The 24,726-nt window shown below is 39.4% G+C and overlaps 1 protein-coding gene and 1 non-coding gene across 7 annotated transcripts in view; one reads left to right on the top strand and one right to left on the bottom strand.

The window, feature by feature from the left end:
- MITF (melanocyte inducing transcription factor) overlaps window positions 1-24,726 on the bottom strand; it is a 225,418-nt gene that overhangs the window by 108,911 nt on the left and 91,781 nt on the right. The window lies entirely within an intron of this gene.
- On the top strand, window positions 16,276-16,382 carry LOC132528328 (U6 spliceosomal RNA). Its single transcript, XR_009543200.1, has one exon. It is a non-coding gene; the product is annotated as a U6 spliceosomal RNA (small nuclear RNA).

Consider the following 24,726-nt stretch of genomic DNA (forward strand, 5'->3'; position numbering starts at 1 on the left):
GAACCCAGTAACTATTTGTCAATGGGTTAAATGATTAATGAATTGACCATGGTGCTTTTTCTGGTCACTTCTGACTGTAATCTACCTTTACAAAAAAACAAAAACAGGAATGAAGCAGGCTTCCCTGAATATTTATACCAAGCATGAGTTAAATTAATGGCATTCACTAGAAATGTAAAGAAACACACAATGTTTGTTCTCAAATAACTTAATCTAGTTGAAAAAAAGGGGAGAAAATGTGAAATATCAGCACAATTTCTACTTTTTAATGGGAGAAGTAAGGAAGTACTCAGAAAAGAAAGAACTACTCAAAAAGGCTTTCGATGGGAAACAAGGCCTTTGGAGATTGGGGTAGCATGACAAACTTCCTTTGGCAAAGATGGTAAATCGTGAGCAAAGTTTCTCAAAGTGTGGGATACAGGATGGTCTCAAATGGAGACACACAGACTCCACATTCAATGACCATGGAATTACACAGTGAGAAAGGTCCTTTCCAATTTCTTTCATCCCAGGAAAAGTGTCTTTTTGATGCTAATGTGTCTTCAATCTCGAAACACTTGCCTTTTGTAACAAAAACAGCTCAGATCTCATACTCAGGCCCTTCTAGACCACACACCTAGTCAGGATCTAACAGTTTTCTTCCAATTTCATTATATTTATTTTACACATACATCCATCTGTCGTTGCCATTTACTATAGCATTTCCTTTAAATATATATTTTTAATTTATTTAAGCCTCCATATGGAATATGGGGGCAAAGGTCATGAAGTTAGTATGAGCATGGCTCAAATTTGGGAACCCTGATTGAGAGAAATGAAGAATGTGTCAGAATCCTTCAGTGGACACAAGATTAAACACAGCCCAGAAATAGTGGCTACTCTATTGCAGTGAGAAGTGAACAGCTACAAAGAATTCCAGTCTGATAAAGAAAACCATCTCGGGCTCTGAAATCATAGTACGTGGGCCTAGTCCTAATCACTTCCTAACTGTGGAAAGTGAACATGACTGACAGATATGATTCCATACAGGAAAACTAGGGGCCAGGCCAGTAGGACCGAGAATATCACAATGGAAGTGATGCCACGATTGTTGATAGTGCCTGTAAACAAGACCTCCGTCCAGAAAAAAAAAAAAAAGGCAAGGCTGTTAGAACAAAATGTTAGGCATGCTGTATTTCAATATATAATGACCTCTCCTCTCACACTGTGAAGGTCACTTCTGCCTGTGTTATCTCCTGGGGCACAAATATAGCTTATAGTCCAGTTTTGTTTTGGTTTGCCTTTTTTCTAATTTCATAATAAAGTACCAGAGGAGATTCCCAGTAGAGTTTTTGGGTTTTTTTTTTTCCCTAGCTGTATAATATTTTTATACACTAGATGGAGCCAACTTTATAATGCTTTGGGATTCACATACAGGTTTGTGCTGGACATAAAAAAAACCCATACAAAAAGTTATGGGAGAGCCATGTACCACCTAAATATATTTTAATTTAAATTTTGAAGATCAAAGTTTTAATTTTAAAGATCAAAAGGTCCCATCATTTTACCACTGTGCATATGTTCCATAACTCCTAAGCCCAAATTAATATCAAACTATCAATAATGCTGTAAAAACGTTTGAAATATGATCATCTTATAGTTCACTGGCACTTTTAACTTTGGTTTAACATGGGTTTATTATAGTGTTTTAAACTGACAATTTCAAAAAATATTTCTTTTCCTTTGCTTTGGGAGAAATGGAAGCAATTTATAAATGCTACGAAGCATGATTCTCTCATCAGACCCATGAAGTAAAGACTACCTCTAGGGTAGGTGGGATCAGAGCAAAGAGAGTGGCAAGTATAGAGAGAATACAGAAAACAGTCACCAGCATGGAGTGAAACGGCCAAGGCACTTGCAAGAGGAAATGGCTGATCTCCAGGACCAGGGAAGGTCCACTGCCCAAAGACAAGAATACACCTCTAACCTGGAGCCAGGATGGGGCAGCAGGGAAGTAAGACGAAGGTTACACTGATGATTCTCTCCTGTCAGTCATGGTAACTCAATGCCTTTTCATTGAATCCTAATCCTTTAAAATCGTGGTTCTCAAACGGCACAGTCTTGTCCTCAGGGGACATGTGACAATGTCTGGAGCCACTTCTGGTTGTTACAGACGGGGAGGCAGGTGCTACTGGCATCTAGAGGCAGAGACCAGGGCGCTGTTAAATACCTTACAAGGCCTAGCACGCCCCTCACAATAAAGACTACCCAGCCCCAAATGTTTAATAGTGCTGCGCGTGAGAAACTCTATTTTAAAGTAAGCAGCTCTCCCATACAGGAGACAGAGTAGTTCTAACTCACTGTAAGTGTTAAATAAATAAGCAAAAACTTCAGTGTGTCTATCAGACAGCTTTTAAAGTCGGTGGGACACAGTACACTGGCATACTTGAGTTACATATGCCACAGTATTTTGTCAACGTGAAAAAATTATGTTGAGTGATTAAAGCCACAGCACAGAGGGTAAGGATTAAGGAGGAATAGATCAATAAATTGAAGATTATGGACACAATGGATTAAGTACACAACAGTGAAAATGAATAAACTACAGCTATATGCCTCTACATGTTTCAAATCAAAAACAATGTTGAAAAAGGCAAGTCACACAGAATACTGCCATATGGCTCCACTGTTTATATTCAAAGTCTAGTTTAGACATGCAGTCATAGATAGCAACACTGAACAGTAATGAAAAGCAAGGGAGTGATTAGCGTAAAATTCAGGGTGGTGGTGAACTCAGTTGGGGGTAGGATACAGAGGAGGATGTAATCAAAGGTGAGGCTTCTAGAGTACTTTATATCTCAGGATGAATACTGGGGACACGGTTATTCATCTTATTGTTCTTTACTTAACTGATAGGTTTTAGGTGCTCTTCTATGTGTATATTTCACATTTTTTATGAAGGATTAAAAGGGAGTGTAAGGAAAGTGAAGATATAGAGATAACAAGCATAGCCCACTCATTAAGGATAATTTTGACCTATCTGGCTAAGTACCATCAGGTCAGAGGTATCTCTCACTCTCCTTTGCCCTTAACCCTCCACTGTCTGGTCACTTATGTTACCTGTCAACACCACACTGCATCTCCTCTGCCCTCACAGTTATTCTGCCATGATAAAGCTCTGGCCTGGACTGCTAAGTTGCCCTCCCCACTCCCTGCAGTACATCCTAAACCTACTACTAGATAACTTCCTAAAGCATGGCTTTGCTGCTTTCATGCTACTACTTTATTTTTTTTTTCTGTTTTTATTGGAGTATAGTTGATTTACAATGCTGTGTTAGTTTCTGCTGTACAGCAATGAATCATTTATACATATATCCACTTTTTTAGATTCTTTTCCCCTATAGGTCATTACACAGTATTAAGAGTTCCCTGTGCTATACAGCAGGTCCGTATTAGTTATCTATTTTATATATAGTAGTGTGTATATGTCAATCCCAAATCTCCCAATTTATCCCTCCCCCACTTTTCGCCCTGGTAACCATAAGTTTGTTTTCTACATCTGTGACTCTATTTCTGTTTTGTAAATAAGTTCATTTGTACCTTTTTTTAGATTCCACATATAAGTGATATCATAGGATATCTGTCTTTGTCTGACTTACTTCACTTAGTATGATGATCTCTAGGTTCATCCATGTTGCTGCAAAAGGCAGTATTTCATTTTCCATGCTACTATTTTACTAAAATTAATGGTTTATCAACACAGAATGAATGAATTTCAAATGTCTTATTTAGACTGGCAATCAAGGCCAACTTATCTTTCTAGTCTCAACGATTATAACTAGTGCAAACATTACAAACAACATACAGTAGTTCCCCCACCTCTTATCCATGGAAGATACTTTCCAAGACCCCTAATGGATGAGTAGTACTGAACTCTATATATATTATGCTTTTTCCTATGCATACATATCTAGGATAAAGTTCAATTTATAAATTACGCACAGTAAGAGAATATCTGAATCACCCGCATCACTATTCTTGCACTCTGGGGCCATCAGTAAGTAAAATAAGGGCTACTTGAACACGACAGTCAATCTGATAACCTAGATGGCTACTAAGTTACTAACAGACTGGATTTGCTGGACAAAGGGATGATTCACGTCTGGGGCAGGACGGCACAGGACAGCGCGAGATTTCATCACACTACGCAGAATGGTGTGCAACTGAAAACTTCTGAATTGTTTTTTTCTGGAATTTTCCATTTAATATTTTTGGATGGTGGTGGACTATGGATAACTAATCTGTGGATAACAGGGAACTACTGCACTCATTCTCTAACCCCAGCTGTATGCTCTTGATTAAATTGTTCCTCTTGCCTGGAATACCTGTCATGCACTCACCATCCCTTTCTACCAAGATCCTACACATTCTCCAGTAAAATGAAACAGAGGTTCGTTACTAAATGTTGGCGAGGAACAGTGCCACTGGAACACTCAGATGCTGCTGCTGTGGGTGTAAATTGGTACAAAGACTTTGGAAACGGTTTGTAGTATTCACCAAAGCTGGACACGTGCATACTTTATAACCCAATAATTCCACTCCTTGGCACATAGCACACAGAAATATACATGTATGTTCACCAAAAAGCATATAGCAATAATGTTCATAACAGCACCGCTCATACAGTGCAAAACTGTAGGCAAACCAAATGCCCATCAACAGTAGAAGAGATAGTGATATAGTCATACAACAGAATATTCCATGGGAATAAACTATTGCCACATATGACAACAGGGATGAATCTCACATACATAATGTTGGGCAAAGGAATCCAGACATGGCAGTACAGGCTGTATTGTTCCATTTGTATAAAGTTAAATAACACCCAGACAGCATTAATCTATGTTAGAAGTCAGGATGGTGATGATACCTGGGGAAGGGTTGACTAGCAGAAGGTGCAAGGATGCTAGTAATGGTCTGTCTCATAGACTGGATTACTCCATGAAAATTCATCAGGCAGTACACATAAGATGTGTATACTTTTCTATAGGAATGTTACACTTTGATTAAAAGTTTACTAAAAAACATTTTAATAATCGACCCATTCTTCAAAATTATATTAATACCTTGACAAACCTTCCTCACTTTAACAAAAATCATCCATGATCCCAGCTAGATGCCTTTTTTCCTCTGTCTAGATTTCCATGATACAAATGTAATGTTCCCTTTTATTTTTTTGTGCATGTTTACCAAAGTTGACTGTTACGCCACTGAGCATACAGACCAGTACTTTCTTTTCTGATTTCCTATAAAGCACTGACTTCTAGTAGCTAATCAAAAGATACTTATGGGATTTTAATGACATGCATTGCCCCTTTCAAAACAAGTCCACATTTCTCTCTCAGTGTGTTGGGTACACGCTGTCATTCTTTTTAAAAAATATTGTTCTTAATTTATATAACATTAAAATTCACCTTTTTGCTGTACAGTTCTAGAGGTTTTGAAATGCATAAATTCATGTAACCACCACCACAATCAAGATACAGAACAGTTCCATCATTTCAAACACTCCTTAGGCTGCCCCTGGGGAGTCAAAACATCACCCAAACCCATCCCCCAGAAATCACCTATTTTTCTATTCCTATAGTTTTGTCTTTTCCAGAACGTCATTTAAATGGGATCATTTAATACAGAGACTTTTGAGTCTGGCTCCTTTCTCTTAGCAAGTATATTTGAGATCAATCCATGTTGCAGCAGGTATCGGTACCTATTTGCAAATTAATATTCCATTGTATAGATGAACCATGGCTTATTTATCGTTTCACCAGTGGAAGGACATTTGGGCTGTCTCCAGTTTTTGATGATGGTGATTAAAGCTGCTATACTTTTTAAAGACTTTTTTTTTAAAAAAAATAGTATTTGCAAACGACTTACTAAAGGTCATACATTTACCAGTGATGAAAAGAAACGGTATACACTTGTAAAAAACTCTGGGAAAATAGGAGTCAACAATTTTTCCCCTTATGTCAATGAACCCAGCTCACAATATATTTTCTGTTAAGAGATTTCAAACTCCCTTTTCTATATTTAGTGCACAGTAATGAGCCAGAGTTCATAACTATCCAACTAAAGCACTTTTCTAGAGGCTGCTTCTTGCCAATGTGACCCTATGGCCGCACTACTATAAATAACATGTATGCCTTGATCTGTGTACAGCTATTCATCAGTGCTACGTAAATAAGTGATTATGCCCTGCCGGCCTCTGCCTTTCATCTGACCTACTGGACTTACCTGCGATGCACAGAGGGGACAGTAAGTGACAGGCCTGGCACTCAGGGGCTCCAAGACATGCAAGGAAAAGGGCTACTTCAACGATTATGCAGAAGGGTGGCTACAGTTGCACTTTTTTTCTGTTGATTTAAACACAAAAAGCATATGTCCGAATCCTCGGGGGCAGAGTGACCATATCACAAAATTTCCATTAGCTGGCATTTCAAGGTATCCATCTATGAAGCCTGAGCCACTACACGGCCAGGGTCGAGGCCACAGGGAAAGGAAATGTCCAAGAACAACTTTTCAGGGACGTCTCTGAGCTGCACCTGCCACCTTGGCTAGAGAAAACACGTTGGTTTTAAGCTTTCAAAACTCAAAGTGGCATGATAAATCTTTTTGTAATATCTCCATGATAGTAACTAGAAAAACCATGAGACTCTCATCCTCCAGCCTCTTTCAAAAGTTCTTACTGATAATAATAGCAGCTAATTATGGGAGGTATGCTACGCACTCCTGTGCTAAGCATCTTACATACCATACCTTGATTTATTCCTCAATAACAACCACTAACTTAAACACTATGATGATGTCCCTTTTACCAAGGAGAAGAGTGAGGCTCTGAGAGACTGCATCACTTGCTGAAGAGTTTGCAGAGAAGGAATTCAATCCAAGGCACAGTCTGATTCTAGAGCCTGTGTTCTTAACCCACAGGCTATAGCCATGGCTCTACTTATAGAGATATTTATTTATTCATTATTTACTCAAAAATATTATAGTATTATAGCCATCTAAGGAAGTAAATTGGAATGAGATATGCTCCCCACCCCCTCTAGGTGCTCATTACTTGGAGGAGGGCAGAGAATCCTATAAATAATAATACCTTAACGTTTTTGGTCACATACTTTTCTGAGACTCATATGAAAACTACGGACTGCCTCCAGAAAAAATTCACACAGGCACAAACACACAAACCTGAATGCTTATGGCCACAGCCTAGGAATCCCTGGAATACTTAACTAGCTGACTATTAGCTGCAAAGGGTTTTGATTAAGAGAGGAGCAAAGTATTGTGAGAACTCAAAGGGGAAAGCTCAGGGTACGGAAGTCCTGAAGACGGAGATGCATTAGGCAAAGAAGGAAGGAAGGGGGCCTTCGATGAAGAGGTGCATGTTTCAGAACGCTGGTGGGAGGACAAAGGTCTAAAGAGGAAAGGGGAGGGAAGCAGGGAATTAGGTAGCAGATCATTAAAATATTCCAGACAAGAGTTTCCTATTTCTAGGAAGGATGTGGTGAGAATGAGGTATGAGTCCAGGCTCTGGGGTCAGAAAGAACTGGGTTCACATCTTGTACTACATATATGTGCAATGGAATACTACTTATCCATAAAAAGATATGAAATCTTGCCATCTTCAACCACATGGATGGATATTATGGATATTATGCTAAGTAAAATAAGTCAAACAGAGAAAGACAAATACCATATGATTTCACTCATACGTGAAATTTTTTTAACATCAACAAACCAAATCAAACAAAAACAAACATATAGATACAGAGACCAGAGCAGTGTTTACCAGAGGGGAAGGGGGCGGGGGAAGGCAAAATGGGTAAAGGGGGACAACAGTATGGTGACAGATGGAAACTAAACTTGGTGGTGAGCACACTGCAGCGTATACAGAAACCGAAATACAATATTGTACATATGAAACTTACATGTTATAAACCAATAAAAAACATATAAACACAGGCAGACCTCAGAGATATTGTGGGTTTGGTTCCAGACCATCACATGAATTTTTTGGTTTCCCACGGCGTATCAAACTTATGTTTACGCTATACTGTAGTCTATTAAGTGCGCAATAGTACTATGTCTAAAAAAGAATACATCTTAATTTTAAAATTTTTTATTGCTAAAAAATGTTAGCCATCATCTGAATCTTCAGTAAGTTGTAATCTTTTTGCAATAGTAACATCAAAGATCACTGATCACAGACCACCATAACAAATATAATGAAAAAGTTCAAATATTACAAGAAATACCAAATGTGACATATAGACACAAAGTGAGCAAATGCTATTGGAAAAATGGTGCTGATAGACTTGCTCGAGGCAGGTTTGCCACAAACCTTCAATTTGTAAAAAAGGCTATATCTGCAAAATGCAATAAATCGAAGCACAATAAAACAAGATGTGCCTATTAAGTCCCCTGCAATGAGAAAGAATGAAAGAGGAGGGAGGGAAGGAGGAAGAGAGAGACAGGAAGGAAGGAAGGAAGGAAGGGAGGGAGGGAGGGAGGGAGGAAGGAAAGAACTGAGTTCAAATCCAAGTTCTTCCCCCCCTCATTAGCTATACAGCCAGGGGAAAATTAAACCCCTCTAAGCCTGTTTCCTTGTCTGTAAAATGGGGACAAGAAGAGCCCCAACTTCACAGGCTGTTGTAAGACAATCCATGGAATAATGCATGATACCCACTTGACACACTGAATACGTGTGAGCATTGAATACAGTGTAGCCATTATTATTAACAACTTCATCATTATCACCATCATTTTCACCCTGGCCTGATGCTAACATGGCTTCCCCAAAAGAACTCCTCTAAAACCGCACCAGAAAAGAACTCCCTGATTCATGTTTGGGCCAACCTGCTATATTCTTAGACCCATGAGGCACTGTAGAAGGATCCTTGACCAAATAAAGCCCCAGTGCAAAAAGCCACCATTAAAATACTCTCCTTGTAAACTCCTTGTACACTCACACGCAATTATTTATTCTCGTTAATCACATAAATACGTTAGAAGCACACTCTAGAGTAGGGGGAAAACAAATTAGGACAATCGTTGGGATATGGGGGGAGGGTATTTTTTAATATCATCAGTGTCTGCTCTTCTATTATGTAAGCACAGAGATTATCAAGAGCTAGACAGACATTACATGCTATTGTCAATACTATCATGTCCGTAACAAGAATCTAAAGACATAAATTCTTGCAAAGCCTTTCTGTACCCAGTTCATCTATGTCACCATTCACGGCATTACTATGTAGAAAAGGAAAATGGTACAAAATATTATACCCAGTTCTTCTTAATCACTGTGTTTTCAGTAATATTTTATTTTAGATTCTTCACGCAGTCTAGGAGCTAACATAAAAGTAACACACTGGAACCCATCCATGAATGCTCGAGGAAATGTGCACAGAGTATTTTGTTTTGATTCCTCAGCCATGGTAATAGACAGAATATTCATGAAACCCTTGTACTTAAAAATGTTCCATGGCCAGCCAATATTTGCCAGAATGATACTGCCATATAGTCAGCAATGGAAAAATAAAGTCATGAGAAAACACAACCATTCTCATCTTTCCCAGAAAGATGGCCAGGATATCTGCTTTCCTGTGCCATAGAGGCTGACACCAGCTACGAAAATCACAACGTTCCCCTCACTTGAAAGCACATACGCACAGGAAAGGAAAACAAAGGTGTTCCAATGATCTTCCCCGAACCCAACAGACTGTTAGAAATTCACCAGGCTTCCTTTCACCTTTAAATTTGTTCTCCTGCAAAAGCACAGTTAGTAAATGAGTTCATGCCATCGAAAACGCAAAAAAGTAGTAGAAAACCCAACTGTCCTAGAATAATAAAGTAGAAGAATTTGTTCGTGAGTCGGGGACAGAAGGGAGGAATCGAGGCTGACAAGAGGATAACGTTGCTAGCGCGTCATTAAACTCGAATGTGAGGGCGAAAGCTGATTGGCTGTGAAGCATATGGAATGGAATCATAGCAGTTAGGATTTACCCATGTCTTACCAGAACGAAACAAAGATTTATGTTAGGAAATATTCCCGCATGGCTTTCAGAAAACCTGATCAATTCTCAAGAAACTGAACCAAAGCAGTCTTTGAGGCGTACATAAACTAGAGACATATAAGCTACAAATCAGACCTTTCTCTCCATCTGAAATGTGTCATATGTGAAAGAAACTTCTATCAACATTAAGGATCATCAATTACTAATGCCACAAACACAGTCCATTTAGTGGAATTTAATTCTTTTCATACCTCTGTTTCTACACCAGCTAGTTATCCTTCTCTACAAGCAGCACACTCCAGGAGTTAAGAACACAACCCCTGGACTCAAACTTCCTGCATCTGCCACTAACTCTAATTTCTCCATCTGTAAATGAGGAACATAACTAAATGAGTTAAGGCAAGTAAGACACTCATGTTTCTGCCTGGCCTTGACACCGTTTTAATCTTTCTCATCTTCTCTAGTCCTAGTATATCTTTCTTGGGCAGAAAACAGGCAGAATGGATATCCTTGCAGAGTGATTCCAACATTGCTTTATGAAAGAAATGCAAACGTATGCCTGCTTTGATTTCATTCACTCTTTAACAAATATTCATTAAGTTTCTACTATGAGCCCACAGGTACCCTGCTAGAAGTTGGGACACACCAATGAACAACAACAGATACAGCAACCAAGACACAGTCCAGGCCCCTTTCCTCCATCACATATTCCTCAGTGGTGCTCTGTAGACGCAGCTTGCTGAGCATAAAGAATGTGGAGTCACCATTAAGGAAAAATTCCTAGTACATGTGCTTCAAAGCCGGCCATGTTTACTGTCTTTAACCTGTGAACTAGTGACATACACCTAGCTAAGACCCTGCTTTTGAGATCCTTATATGCTTCTACAACACCTTATGTGTCCATCTGTTAATTGCATATATATTTATTCAACACTTACCAAGAGCCAAAGGCCAGACTTGACCCTGGGTAGAGACTAGTGAGAAAGGCATGGTCCTTCTCCAATGTAGAATCTTGCATTTTAATGAGATTTTTTTTTTTAATTGAAGTGTAGCTGATTTACAATACTGGTGTTAGTTTCAGGTGTACAGCATAGCAATTCATTTTTTTTGAAGATTATATTCCATTATAGGCTATTATAAGATATTGGGTATAATTCCTGTGCTATACAGTAAATCCTTGTTGCTTATCTATTTTAGGTATAGTACTTTGTGTCTGCGAATTCCACAGAGAATCTTGCATTTTAGAGATGAGTGCACAGACGTGGTCCAGAGGGCAAACACAACTGACCCTAATTCATACCATTAGGAAGGGCAGCACTGAATTAAAAACCATGCCTAATGCCAAATGCAAGTACGTCCCCTCCTCAGGGATTTTACTCTTCCTGCTGTCCCCTTGGCCTATAACGCTCTTCCCCAGACGGTTGCATGGCTTACTCTTCAGTCAGTTAATTCACATCTCCATTTAAAAGGAACCTCAGAAGCGAGGTCTAACCTCTGAGCCTCAAATGAAATAGGAACTCCTCCTGGCTTTATTCCTCTTCATAGAACTTTCCACTCCTACCAGGACGTTAACTCCAATAGGGCACGTATCTTTGCCCATTTTATTCACTGCTCTATCCCCAGCACAGGGACAGCACTTGGCACAGAGTAGGTGCTCAATAAATATGTGTTGGGTGAATAAGCACAGTGTCCTTTTGACCTACCCTTAGGCACACCCATGTCACTCCTGCTGAGGAAGCTTACAACCCTGAGACTGCAGAGAAGAGGGACAATGACAAAAATCCAATTCATGAAACGTGAATGCTATGGAAAGAGCTGAGTGGCTGGGAAGCATGCGGAAGGTGACTGCGGCAGTAGGAAAATATGCCAAAGTGTGATTTATGCTAAACAGCAGATGAGTTAGGGTGGTGTACCAGTGTGGCATTAAGTAACAACAGTCACATATCGAGAAATGGAGGGACACAGGGCACATGACATTCAGCCTCAATGTCATGCAGACACAGGTGGTGGGAGGGTGTGGTGAACTAGATACAAACCCATCCAAGGGCGAATGTTGGCCCATATTTGTTGAGTCTTCAGATTTTTAAAAAGAATAAGTAAATCCTGAAGAGAATATAGAAATTAATGATGCCACATTTTGATCAATTCAGAGTTGTTTTCGACACTACTCAGGCTACACTAACATCTAACAGCACCATTCAGAACAGAAGGTCCCAGACCAGCAGCAACTATTGTCTTCTCTGACCCTGTCCCCAGGAGTCACAGCAGTGCCACATGCAGGGCACTGAACGATGTCTTCTTGGGGGTCTTTGCAATTGGCATATAAACTCTAAGAAGGTTCATGCTTTCCTAATCTTCCCTCCTAGAACTGAATGAACAAATATTCCGACTTAACTTTTCAGTTCTTCTTTTTTAAATGTTATACTGGAGTACAGTTGATTAACAATGCTGTGTTAGTTTCAGGTGTACAGCAAAGTGATTCAGTTGTACATATACCTGTACCTATTCTTTTTCAAATTCTTTTCCCATTGAGGTTATTACAGGATATTGAGCAGAGTTCCCTGTGCTGCACAGTGGGTCCTTGCTGGTTATCTATTTTAAATATAGCCGTGTGTACATGTCAATCCCAGACTCCCAATCTATCCCTCCCCACCGCGACCCTTCTCCCCCGGTAACCCTAAGTTCGTTCTCTAAGTCTGTGAGCAGTGTTTCTGTTTTGCAATCTAAAAATAATGATACAAATGAACTTATTTACAAAACAGAACCTTTTCAGTTCTTAATGACAGATCACGGGATGCCAACCAACCTTAGGTACAAGACAATGTTTTCTCAGAGTCTCTATGAAGAATTACCAAAACAAAACAAAACAAAACCCCAGCAAAAAACTGCAGAGCTCTGGATGGTACTAGAATCAAGCAGACTCTAAAATAGGTCAGAGAAAGAGCTGTAATTGTTTTAAATTCTTACCAGGCAAAAAATAAAAATAAAATGATCTGAGGGGGGAAAAAAATCACACTCCTATTTTTCTTTATGTATACCTTGTTTGTTCCCCCAAACAAACTTAAAGCAGCTTACGTAAAAGCACACAACACCCCAAGATGAAACAACAGAAAACTAACATGCACAGGTGAAGAAAACAGGATGAAAGACAATTCAAGAGAAAAAAGAATTAAATGACCCTAGGGATAAGATTAGTTCACAAAAGGCAAATAAGTCTGCACATTTTTCTAAAGGTGAGTCACAAACTGCTTTCTAAGCCACGGGGCACAGAGTCCAAGGTCTACAAGGGCCAAGCAGTTAAAGTAAGGAGGTAAAACAAAGGGAAGAGTGCATGCTTTGTTTTAAGGAAAATGGCATTACTTTATTGGATCCCACGGTTGCCATGGAGACATGTGATCCCAGCATTGCCAGATCTGATTTTTCAATAGATGCTGGAAATTCAAACACACTTGTGCGAAATCTTCTCATTTTCCACTGTTGGCAAACTAGTTTTCTTTTGGTTTAAAAAAAAAAAAAAGTATGGGTTGAAGAAAACATGCCTGTGGCCATAAAGAGGAAGAAGACATGATCAGTTACATGACTAACTATATCCATAAAATAAAAACCCAAAGTTGAGTAGAAGTACAGTCATTTGTGGTATCAAAACCAGAGAGACACTTCTCCCAAGGATCTTCATAAAGAAGACACTGGAATATCCACAAGATAGGCACCCCATACAATCAGGATTCATGGGGCTCTATCTCATGATGACCTTCCAAGGAGACCGAGAGCATAATACTAAGTGTAATGTAATAAAACTAACTGCTGGGGTTGGGGGGAAATGGGGTGGGGGGTAGGGGCAAATTGTCAGGTTTAGAGATATCTGCTGGTCTGGATTATTTCAGGTATAGATTTTACAGATTTCCCTTAACTATTTTTTAACCAGTGAGCACTTTTGATAAATATAAAATCCTCACGCCTTTCTTTAATGTTATTTGACAAATCAGAGTAAAAGCTACCTTGGAAAATGGTTTTTCAAATGACATTGCCTTCTGTTTCTTTGTTGTTTTTTTTTCGGAACACGGGCCTCTCATTGTTGCAGCCTCTCCCGTTGCGGAGCACAGGCTCCGGACGCGCAGGCTCAGCGGCCATGGCTCACGGGCCCAGCCTCTCCGCGGCATGTGCGATCTTCCCGGCCCGGGGCAAGAACCCGTGTCCCCTGCATCGGCAGGCGGACTCTCAACCACTGCGCCACCAGGGAAGCCCCGACATTGCCTTCTTTCCTCATTGCTTTACTAGAGTATTCGGAATAACAGATAAACCTTTATCCTTCAGACTGTAATCCATAAATATTGGTTTTTCTCAGCAGCATTTGAGAAGTACTGAGTAGAACCAGATGCAAGGTTAGATCCCCTGACGAGGATCTGGAGTGAGGTATTCTATGGGACCATTAAGTTCAAAGCCATCTGCTTTACTGGACAGTCCATCTAGCAGTAGGATTGAACTTTGTGGATGTTGAAGAACCTGCCATTCACCAGCCAAGGAAGGATACAAGGGTAGGACCAAATGTCTCCACAAAAAAAAAAATTCTGTATCTGTTGCAGGTCACCAACAAAAGGCCAAGCAAGCTCTAGTCCACACGGTGACACACAGTGATGATCCCTGGAATCCCTGGGGTGCTGAAAGGGTGGCTGGGTTCCAAACTGGGCTCTTGACATACCTAGAACTAGTGCAACTTTATTTCATCTGTCTCATGTAGAGTTAGTTCTAATGCTTGTTTTGAACATGCAAATCTGTTTAAAAGCATGATTGACACATCAGGGGACAATTTGAGCATAACGCACATGAACTTGAGTTTCCTTATGTATGACTTGGTCCACAAGAAACACTAGGTGAACACAGAAAACCACACCCACCTGAGTCAGGCAGTAGAGAAATACACAAAACTTAGACACCGCAAACACCTGCCCGCTACCCTCAGTTTACCATACGTGCTGCACACCACAACCACCCACAGCTTTGCTACAACTTTCCACCCAGTTTAAGACCAGCTTCCTTCCACCACCTCACCATGGTTTACAAGCTGCCACCCTCCCCTCAGCCACCTCCCCAAGCAAACACTAGGTCATTTCAAGGCAAAGCGCCAAGTTTATGTGGTACTTGTATACTGCTTAACCATTTAGCAAGTGTAAAATTCTACTGCTTTTCTAAGGTTCCTAGCTTTCCTTTTTTTATGTTCTTGATGAAGTTTTTGAGTATTGTGCCCCAGCCCCGCTTTTCCTGTAGACTCTGTGCTATCTATTGCATGATTTTCCATCATCTAGTGATTGTTTTAGAAATGCGTATGTTGTATTAGGGAAGAACGGTCAATAGTGGGATACTAAATAAAATGTTATTTGAAAGAAAATGATTTCACTAGAATGTAAGTTCTCCTCAAAGCTACCATGCTGCTCCCCCAACTCCAGGGGATACCATTCACGTCATATAAGATGTGTATCATTTTCATTATAAATTAACTAACTCGGCATTTAACAAATTGTTATGCGAAGCCTCATATGTGTCATGAAAGGACTACACTTCAAAGGATGCATGTGTTCACTTTGCAAAAGTAAAGGAAAACAAAAAAATACGTAAAAAAATAAAAATCATTCATCATCTTAATACACAAGCAGTTTAATGTTCTTCCTTTCAGTTTTTTCTCTTTGCACATATAACACCACTGTCCCTGCCATGTGCACTATTTTGCCTGGTCTATTTATCTTATCTTGGCTTTAAATTGGTCTGCCACTTCTAAATCAAATATGCTTACATTTCTTTAAGAAAAAAAAAAAAAACTGTTGTCAAATTGACCCAGTCATTTAACATTAACTGAGCACGTACTATCTGTTGAGCACCATGCTCTGTGACATGCAAATTAGAATATTCAATAGACTGGGCTTAACCACCTAAAGAATTTCTTAAAGTTTCCAAATTTGGCATAGTTACAACATTTCTTGCCCTTAAGATTAATTACTATTTTCATTCTAGTTCTAAGATTGGTTAAAAATATAAATTACATAAATAGCACATTTGGAAAAGAAAATGGACTTGTATTATCAGCCGCCTGCAAAGTACAGCTTCAAGAATTGCATTCTGCCCTTTTATCTGTCACCTTTCCAAATACTGTACCACCAAAATTAACGACACAAAACAAAGCTGCATTTGAATATTTCTAAGTAGTAAATACACACATTAAAGTGTCATGGTGCTTCCTTCGACAGTACATGTACTAAAATTGGAACGATACAGAGAAGATTAGCATGGCCCCTGCACAAGGATGACACGCAAATTCATGAAGCGTTCCATATTTTGAAGGATATATGTATAGCTGATTCACTTTTTTATAAAGCAGAAACTAACACACCATTGTAAAGCAATTATACTCCAATAAAGATGTTAAAAAAAAGAAGTATTATGAAGTCTGCCTACCAATTTTCCCTCTTTATTTGTCCAGCAAGGTTATTTTAAGATTTTATTTTGTTTGTGTGTGACTATGGATTTAAGAGTTTAGTAAATTACGTGGAAGATACAGATACACATAAATATATATAGGTGTGTGTTTATGTGTGTGTATGTGTGTGTGTGTGTGTGTCTGTGTGTATCAAAGACTGGGCTCAAATATATATATTCTTGAATTTTCTTTTCTACAAAATGTGAAATATACATGTAATTCTATATATTTAAGTTAAATTGGCTAACAAGAAACCAGGTGTAGAAAGCTGTTTGGGGTTCTATCTTCTCTTGCCAGTTGATGAGATGTTGGGAAACACTAAGAAATGAGGGCAATAAGGACAAAATCAAAAGAGGTGAGATAATCTAGACACATAACAGTGTGCTCTAAAATCACTGATAAATGATTTACTCTTCTCTTTAAAAATTTTTTTAAATAAAATAAATTTCAAAAAAATTTTAAATAAGCTACTTGGCTAAGTCATTATTCAGGTTCCAAACCAGGGGACGGAGGGAACACTGGCAAAGGTCACAGGGTTACATCTTCATATGCCATTCAGGTGCCAGCCTCCACCACATTTTATGCTTCTCCCTCTCTCATTGAAAAAGACCACTGTCTTATTATGATAACAATTTCCAGGTGGAAGCTAAGCCTTCAGTCAAGATTCCTGTCCCTTTCAAAGTACCTGTGTGTGTGTGACGTGGTAGATTAAGGTGTTCCAGCTCACCCTGGGCAATAGCTTTTCTCAAACCTCACAGCAATTCATCTTGGGTACCCATAGAGGCAGTCCTGGAACGGCTGAGTTTGAGAAGGGGTGAAAGTGCACCCCATAACTTTTCCACCAAAGCACATCTCAGCAGAGGAGCCACATCCTTGCAAGGAGCCCTGGAAGCAAGGCCTAGGAGCATGGTCTGAATTCACCGTCAGCAAGGGAGAGGTCTCCTGGCAGCCTCACGTTTCATCTCACATTCTACTCTCTAATATACCCTTGCTTTTATCAGCAGGAAACAGTTCCTAAATTACCGACCAGTTGAATTATTGAGACTTTTGCACCCCTGCCCCAAATAGTCAAGAACTATTGATGCTCTAAAAAACACACGAGTCACTTTAACCTCCAGCTTCATGCAGCCTTTGGCACAGGGCTTCAGACTTCCACTAAGAACATAAGTGTCTTGATTTTTCAAAGCCCTGATGCATGTATTTTCTTTTTTAAAAACATCAACAGCAATTCCCTTACTCCTTTTTATCTATCAGTCTTTCTTAAGGAAGGACTACATTTAGAGCAGATCAATTTTCTCCCTCATGGATACTGAACATGAATGAACGGAAATCTTGAGGCAAGTTCCCTTCTGAGCCCAGAGAGATGTCACTGCCACTCGGAAAAGCTACCGGCCACCGACATGCCCCGTCCTCACATCACAGTGACTCCTTCAGCTTCAGAGGAAGGGAGAAGGGCAATATATCCACAAGCACGCCTGGCAGAGATGCAATTACGCCCCTCCTGCCCCTCCAGCCCCTCCAGCCCAGGCCCCTTTGCACCCTCTTCCATTTAGAGAGCTACTCAGACCCCATCATTCACCAGAGTGCCCTAAAAAGATACAAAAAAGATAAAGTCCTCAACTGTGCTAGACACCGGAAGAAAAAAAAGCAGCCACAAAATGAAAACTGCCTTTTAGAAGTAGTTATGGTTAAACATTAAAAAAAATATATCACATGATTTTGCTCCCCATACTGTAGCTAATGAAAAGGGGCATTTAGTATCCAGTGGGAAAAGCAGTGTTTTATAATTTCATCAGCAATTACTACAAAGCTCATCTGTAAGAGCTTGGCGAATCCTCACTTTTTCTGACCTCGAGAACCAACATTCTCTGAAGTCAGAAACCAGGGACTTATTCTAATGTTGAATGTTCTCCTGAGTCCCTTTAAAAGAAAAAAAAAGAAAAATGAACTTCACATTGACTGATGCATGACATTGTTTTAATCAAAAAAAAAAAAGTGCAAGTTGAAACCATTATAACATGTCATAAAGCATCAGTAATAGCCACTCAGCAAGAACTAAACCATTTTTAAGGTCATAAACAAGCACGTACAGTGCGCTACACTAATTTATTAGAAACATCCTCTTTAAAAGAAAGGGTCACAGAGGGCTCTGGCTCAATCACACTGCTCTCCACACGCCAGCCGTAGAACTTATATATGACCTTTGCAATTCCCCTTGAAAATCCCTTCAGCACTCAGACATTTCACTTTAAAAATTAGGGGGAGGTGAGGTAAAGCCATAAAAATCAGTAGCAGGCACACCAGAATATGCTGGAATAATATAAACGTCTTTCTCATAGAAGAAATGCATGCACTATTAATGAAAAGAATCCAGTGCAAAAGGCAACTAGTCACATCTCCTTGACCACTTATATTTTAAACCCAGAAAAGCAAAATCAGACTTACCCTTGGAAGCCATCCTATAGGCTGACTCAGAAACGTAGCCTGTCGACAAGCCAAAAACAGCTACAAACCAGGGCTCCAAAAACTCAGTGGGTTTAATCCTCTCATCCACCTCCTAACCCCTGCTAGTACGTATGCATCTGGCTTTTGTTAAAGCACTTCTGCAAACGTACAGAGGATGAGTAATCGTTCAGACTTCGTAAAACATGCCAAACCCATCACTAATAACAGTAGTTTCATTTACTCATCACATTTTTGGGTGCCTTGATTTTATTTTTTTAAGAGAAATGAGTGTTTTTGCTGATGCAAATTCCCTGCCACTAGACCATGCACACATTATCCAAAAGGCAATAGGCTGCCTGGTGTGTGTATAACTTTTTCTGGGTCCTTGTCAGCAGTCAGAAATGTTGAACTAATATGTAAAGGCATAGCCTGCTTGATAAACTGTCTTTTAACATTAATAACACCACTATTTTCCTAAATAAACCCTCCAGCCAATTCTACTCTTTCTTTCATTGAAAAAGGCAATCATTTTATTATAATAATTAGAAATACGAATAAGAAAAATAAGAGATACTCAAGCATAAATTCACCTCTCACTGTCTCCCCATCCAATCCCTTCTCTTAGAGATATTCACTGTTGACAATTTTCAATGTATCATTCCCGAAATTTCTATGTACATAGTATGCATGTATGTACACACACACACACACACATTCTTCAGAAAAACTCTTGGGGACTGAGGAGTCTCAGACATCAGAATTTTCTAGATTTTGTAACAGTAATGAAGTATATACAGAGTGTAATAACCCTAGTGAGATCAAGGCAACAACTCATAATCAACCATATTAATTGAATATTCATGTTTTTTGGAAGAAATATTAAGCGGGATAATAAAGACTATAAATAGCCTCGTGTCATTTCAGGGCAGGTAATTCTGCCAAGTGAGACTTTTTTTTTAAAAAGTCATTCAACATTTAGAAACTTTTGAATTTTGGAATTGTGGATAAGGGATTTTAGCCCTATCGTTTTTCTCCCAGTTACTTACCAAGTTTTGAAAACTTTTTTTTATTAAAAAGGTTCATGATAAGAAATTTTTAAAATACATAGGAATAAAATTAAAGTCACCTGTAAAATCCCACCACACAGAGAATCGAGCTTTTATTCACTCGTGTTGAGTGCCTCCTGAGAGTACAGACTCAATAATCCGTGACACTAAAAATTTAAAGCAAACATAAATTCTATTTTCTTTCTTTTTTTTTTATTGGAGTATAGTTGATTTACAATGTTGTGTGAGTTTCAGGCATACAGCAAAGTGAATCAGTTATACATATACATATATCCACTCTTCTTTTTTTTTTAGATTCTTTTCCCATTACAGAGGCCATTACAGAGTATTGAGTGGAGCTCCCTGTGCTCTGCAGCAGGTTCTTATTAGTTATCTAGTTTATGTATAGTAGTGTGGATATTTCAGTCCCAATATCCCAATTTATCCCTCCCCACATCCCCTGGTAACCATAAGTTTGTTTTCTACATTCGTGCCTCTATTTCTGTTTTGTAAATAAGTTCATTTGTACCCTTTATTTCTTAGACTCCACATATAAGCAATATGATGTGATATTTGTCTTTCTGTGTCTGACTTACTTCATTCAGTATGACAATCTCTAGGTCCATCCACGTTGCTGCAAATGGTATTATTTTGTTCTTTTTTATGGCTGAGTAATATTCCATTGTATATATGTATCACACCTTCTTTATCCATTCCTCTGTTGATGGGCATTTAGGTTGCTTCCATGACCTGGCTATTGTAAATAGTGATGCAATGAACACTGGGGTGCATGTATCTTTTTGAATTATGGTTTTCTCTGGGTATATGCCTAGGAGTGGGATTGCTGGGTCATATGGTAGTTCCATTTTTAGTTTTTTAAGGAACCTCCATACTGTTCTCCATAGTGGTTGTACCAATTTACATTCCCACCAACAGTGTAGGAGGGTTCCCTTTTCCAAATCCTATTTTCAAACAAGGTAGAAAGTTATACCTGTTTTTAACTAATAATATCCACCTTGCAAAACTGTTCCCGAAAAAGATATGAACTCTTTCATTTACTCATTCATTGATTCAAACATTCATTGAGCTTCTATTATATGCCACACAACATGCTAAATACCAGGTATTTGGGTGGCCTGGATGTAGCATATAAAACTACCAGACATCAGATTAAATCTGAGTTTCAAATAAATCAGAAATATTTCAGTATAGCATGTCCCACATTTGAGACATACCTTTTTACAGATATAGTTTTTAAGTATTTGAGATATACTTATGCTTTTTAAATGTCCCACATTTGGGACACACTTATATTAAAATACTACTTGTTTTGATCTGAAATTCAAATTTCACTGGGTGTCCTATATTTCACTGCACAAAAGAGGCAGAGTCCTTGCTGTCATGAACCCTCAGTCTAGTGCTAGGGAGCGGAGGACGGTAGGTGGACAGGTAATAAATAGGCAAACAACTACATACACAGTGTAAATAGAAAAAAGAGCTATGAAGGTGATAAACTGAGCAATTAAGATGGAAATAAAGAAGAACATTATTTAAATACAGAGTTCTTAAGGAAAGGCTTGTCTAGGAAGCTAACTCTGAGGGAAAGAGCATGCTGAAGGAAATAAAAACCTCATAATAGTAGAGCAGCTTGCACAAGACCTAGCCCATAGTATATGCTCAATAAATGTTCATTTCATTCCTTGGCAAGGCCGGGACTTCACCTCTTGGCTCACCCTAGTCTGGCCCTGTGCCTTGGGATGGAGAAAGATAATAAGAAGGGGTATAGTATATGTGGACCACAAACGGCTTCCTCCTTCAGAAAGTCTGGCAGCCACCATCTGTCTACAACCTCATGAGAGATATTGAGCGAGAACTTCCCAGCACAGCCCTCTGGAATGCCTGACCCACAGAAACCATGATATCAATAGATAACGAAATGATAGCTATTATTTTCAATCATTATGTTTTAGTATTATTTTTTAAGCAAAAATAGTAACCAAGTGTTGGCAAGAATAGGGATCACCCAGAACTCTCAGACACTGCTGGTGGAAATGTAAATTGAGGCAGCTGCTTTGGGAGACTGTTGGTGGTACCTAGGAAAGCCAGACATACATACATCCCGAGCACCAGCCCAGCTTCCATTCCCACTGGCACTGCTGCACTTCTGGTTCTCGCCACTTCCCACAACACAGCCCCTTCCTCCCTTCTCTGCTGGATTTGCAACACCTCCAGTACCAATTACACACACAGCCCCCAGACTGATCTTCCTAAAGCTCCCCTTTCACGCTGCCATTTGGCTGCTCCAAAAGTCTTTCATATATAAACTTAATAAACAGTTGCTGATTGATTACTTGTAAGATTCAAATCTAGAGAGTTTGACTAACTTGGCACTGAGGAGGAAAAGACAGAAAGCAAATAACCCAGGCACTCAGAGATTTACAAGGCAGCTCCTTGAAATGCCCTCCAAAAAAATGAAACCATTGCCAGAAATCCTGATTGTTGTGAAATACATATGTGGAAATACATCTCAAGGACCTACTGCTATCCATTCAAATGGAATGTCTCCAAAAAAAAAAAACTGAGTACTGTTATGATGGAGACAACCAAGAACAGATTTGCATAGTGAAGAATAAATTTCGAACCTGAAAGGTCTTCCATTGCATGGAAAGGGAAGAGTAACAGTGTATAGAAAACAAAGAGGAAGAAAAAGAGAAAAAGGAAGGGAAGGGAAGGGAGGACAACCTTAACCTTCTCTAGAATTTTCTGTTAATGCCCTACTCTCTGATAATTGTCTGGGACCATATCATTAGTGGTGGTAATGGGAGGGAAAACCATAATAATTGTAACTACTGTCATTTACTCTGTGACTGCCACGTGCAGACACTATGCTGAGCCATAAGATGCTTATATTATCATCAGCATTAATGCAACCAATATTTATGCCAGGCACTGTGCTATCTGCTTTACAAGCATCATCTTATTTCACCCGCACAGCAATCTTGCAAGATTAGATATTATTATTATTCCCATTTTACAGATGAGGAAACTGAGGGATGGAGAGGCCAGCTAACTTGCCTTAGGTTTTATCCATGAACACTTTGAGGGTCTAGGATAAAGTAAGATTCAATAAACGGTGAAAAACAATAAGAAAAAGATTAAAATGCCTCATGGGAATACTTGAAACATGGAAAGAAAAATAAAATACTGAAAATATTGGAAGTCAATTTATGGCAACATAAGAACTGACATTCATGAAACCACAACCGATGGGATGAAATACACACAGAACACCACGAGCAATCTCAGCTAAACTGGCAGAATTTAAGCTCCATTTTGTGCACTTTGAAAGGGAGAATCAGAGCCCATATTCATTCATTTATTCATTTATTTATTCATCAAATATCTTTTGAACACCTACTATGTGTCAGACACTGTTTGAAGTGCTGGGGATACAGCAGTGAACAAAGAGAGAAAAATCTCTACTTCTATGGAACATTAGGGTGAGAAAGGGAATATGGACAATAAACTTAGTAAATAACTAAGCCATCTAAGGTGTTAAAGGCAGCAAGTGCTAGGGTAAAAATAAAGCACCAAGGACCAAGATAGGGGCAGGAAGGGAATGCTATTTTAAATACAGTAGTCAGGGCAAGCCCAGAGGGTGACAATGGAGCAGAGGCTTAAAGGAGGTGAGGAGAGGAGCTCTGTGGATGGTTGTAGGTCGAGCATCCCAGACGGGGCCATGCCTGGCATGCCGGAGCAAAAGCGAGGAGGCAGGTCTACCTGCCACAGGGAAGCCCAAGGGAGAAAACAGGAGATACAACCAGATTAAACAACAGAAGCCAAACTGCAAAAGGCTCTTTGCTCACTGGATACCCATGATTCTTCAGCTTTGAGGGTCATGAATTACTCAAAGAAGCTGATGAAAGCTAGGAGCCTTCACCCGCAAAAGTGCGCACACCAAAAATGCTGTCCTAATTTCAGAGGGTTGACATCTCCCTGCTAGACTCCCAGGATCTCAACAACATCCTAGAGGAGATCATAGTCCCTCCAGCTGAACCAAAGAAACACCCTGGATCTAACTTTGTATTTAATGACATCCCAAAGGGAGACAGCAGTTCAGGACAGTGGACACCAAGATTCCTCCAGTCTCTGAGGCTTTGCTTGTTCCAACGTCCTCACCAATCAGGGAGGTCATGCTCAAACACCAACAGCCCCGAGGGAAGCCAACTACATGCGTCACCTGGGGACTCTTTGCTAGTCACAGGGTTCAGACACAAAACTACATCACTAGTGACCTTAACATCCAAAGAGTAGAGGAATGCATGCAGTCATAGCCCAAGGGGAACTGGATGCATGTGGACCCCATCTACCACCTTGCAGTTCATACGTGTGTGTGTGTGCGCGCGCGCGTATGTAGGTACACATATATTTATATATTTTAATTCTCTTCATACAAGCTAGAAGAGAGCAGAGATTGTTTTTTGTTTTGTTTCGTTTTGTTACTGCTGAATTCCCAGTGCTTAGACCAGTATCTGGCCCACAGTTAGATGCTCATTAAATAAATAATGGTTGAATGAATGAATAAATCCAAAGAATTACTTCTTTGCAATCACTCTAGGAAATCAGTGGATCAAGATGTCACAACTGAATAGACAGAATAGTTATGTTGGAAAGGTTCAAGGATATGGTTAACTAGGGATTAGAAAAGCTTGAT

This window comes from Lagenorhynchus albirostris, chromosome 10, assembly GCF_949774975.1.
Source record: "Lagenorhynchus albirostris chromosome 10, mLagAlb1.1, whole genome shotgun sequence".
NCBI lineage: Eukaryota > Metazoa > Chordata > Mammalia > Artiodactyla > Delphinidae > Lagenorhynchus > Lagenorhynchus albirostris.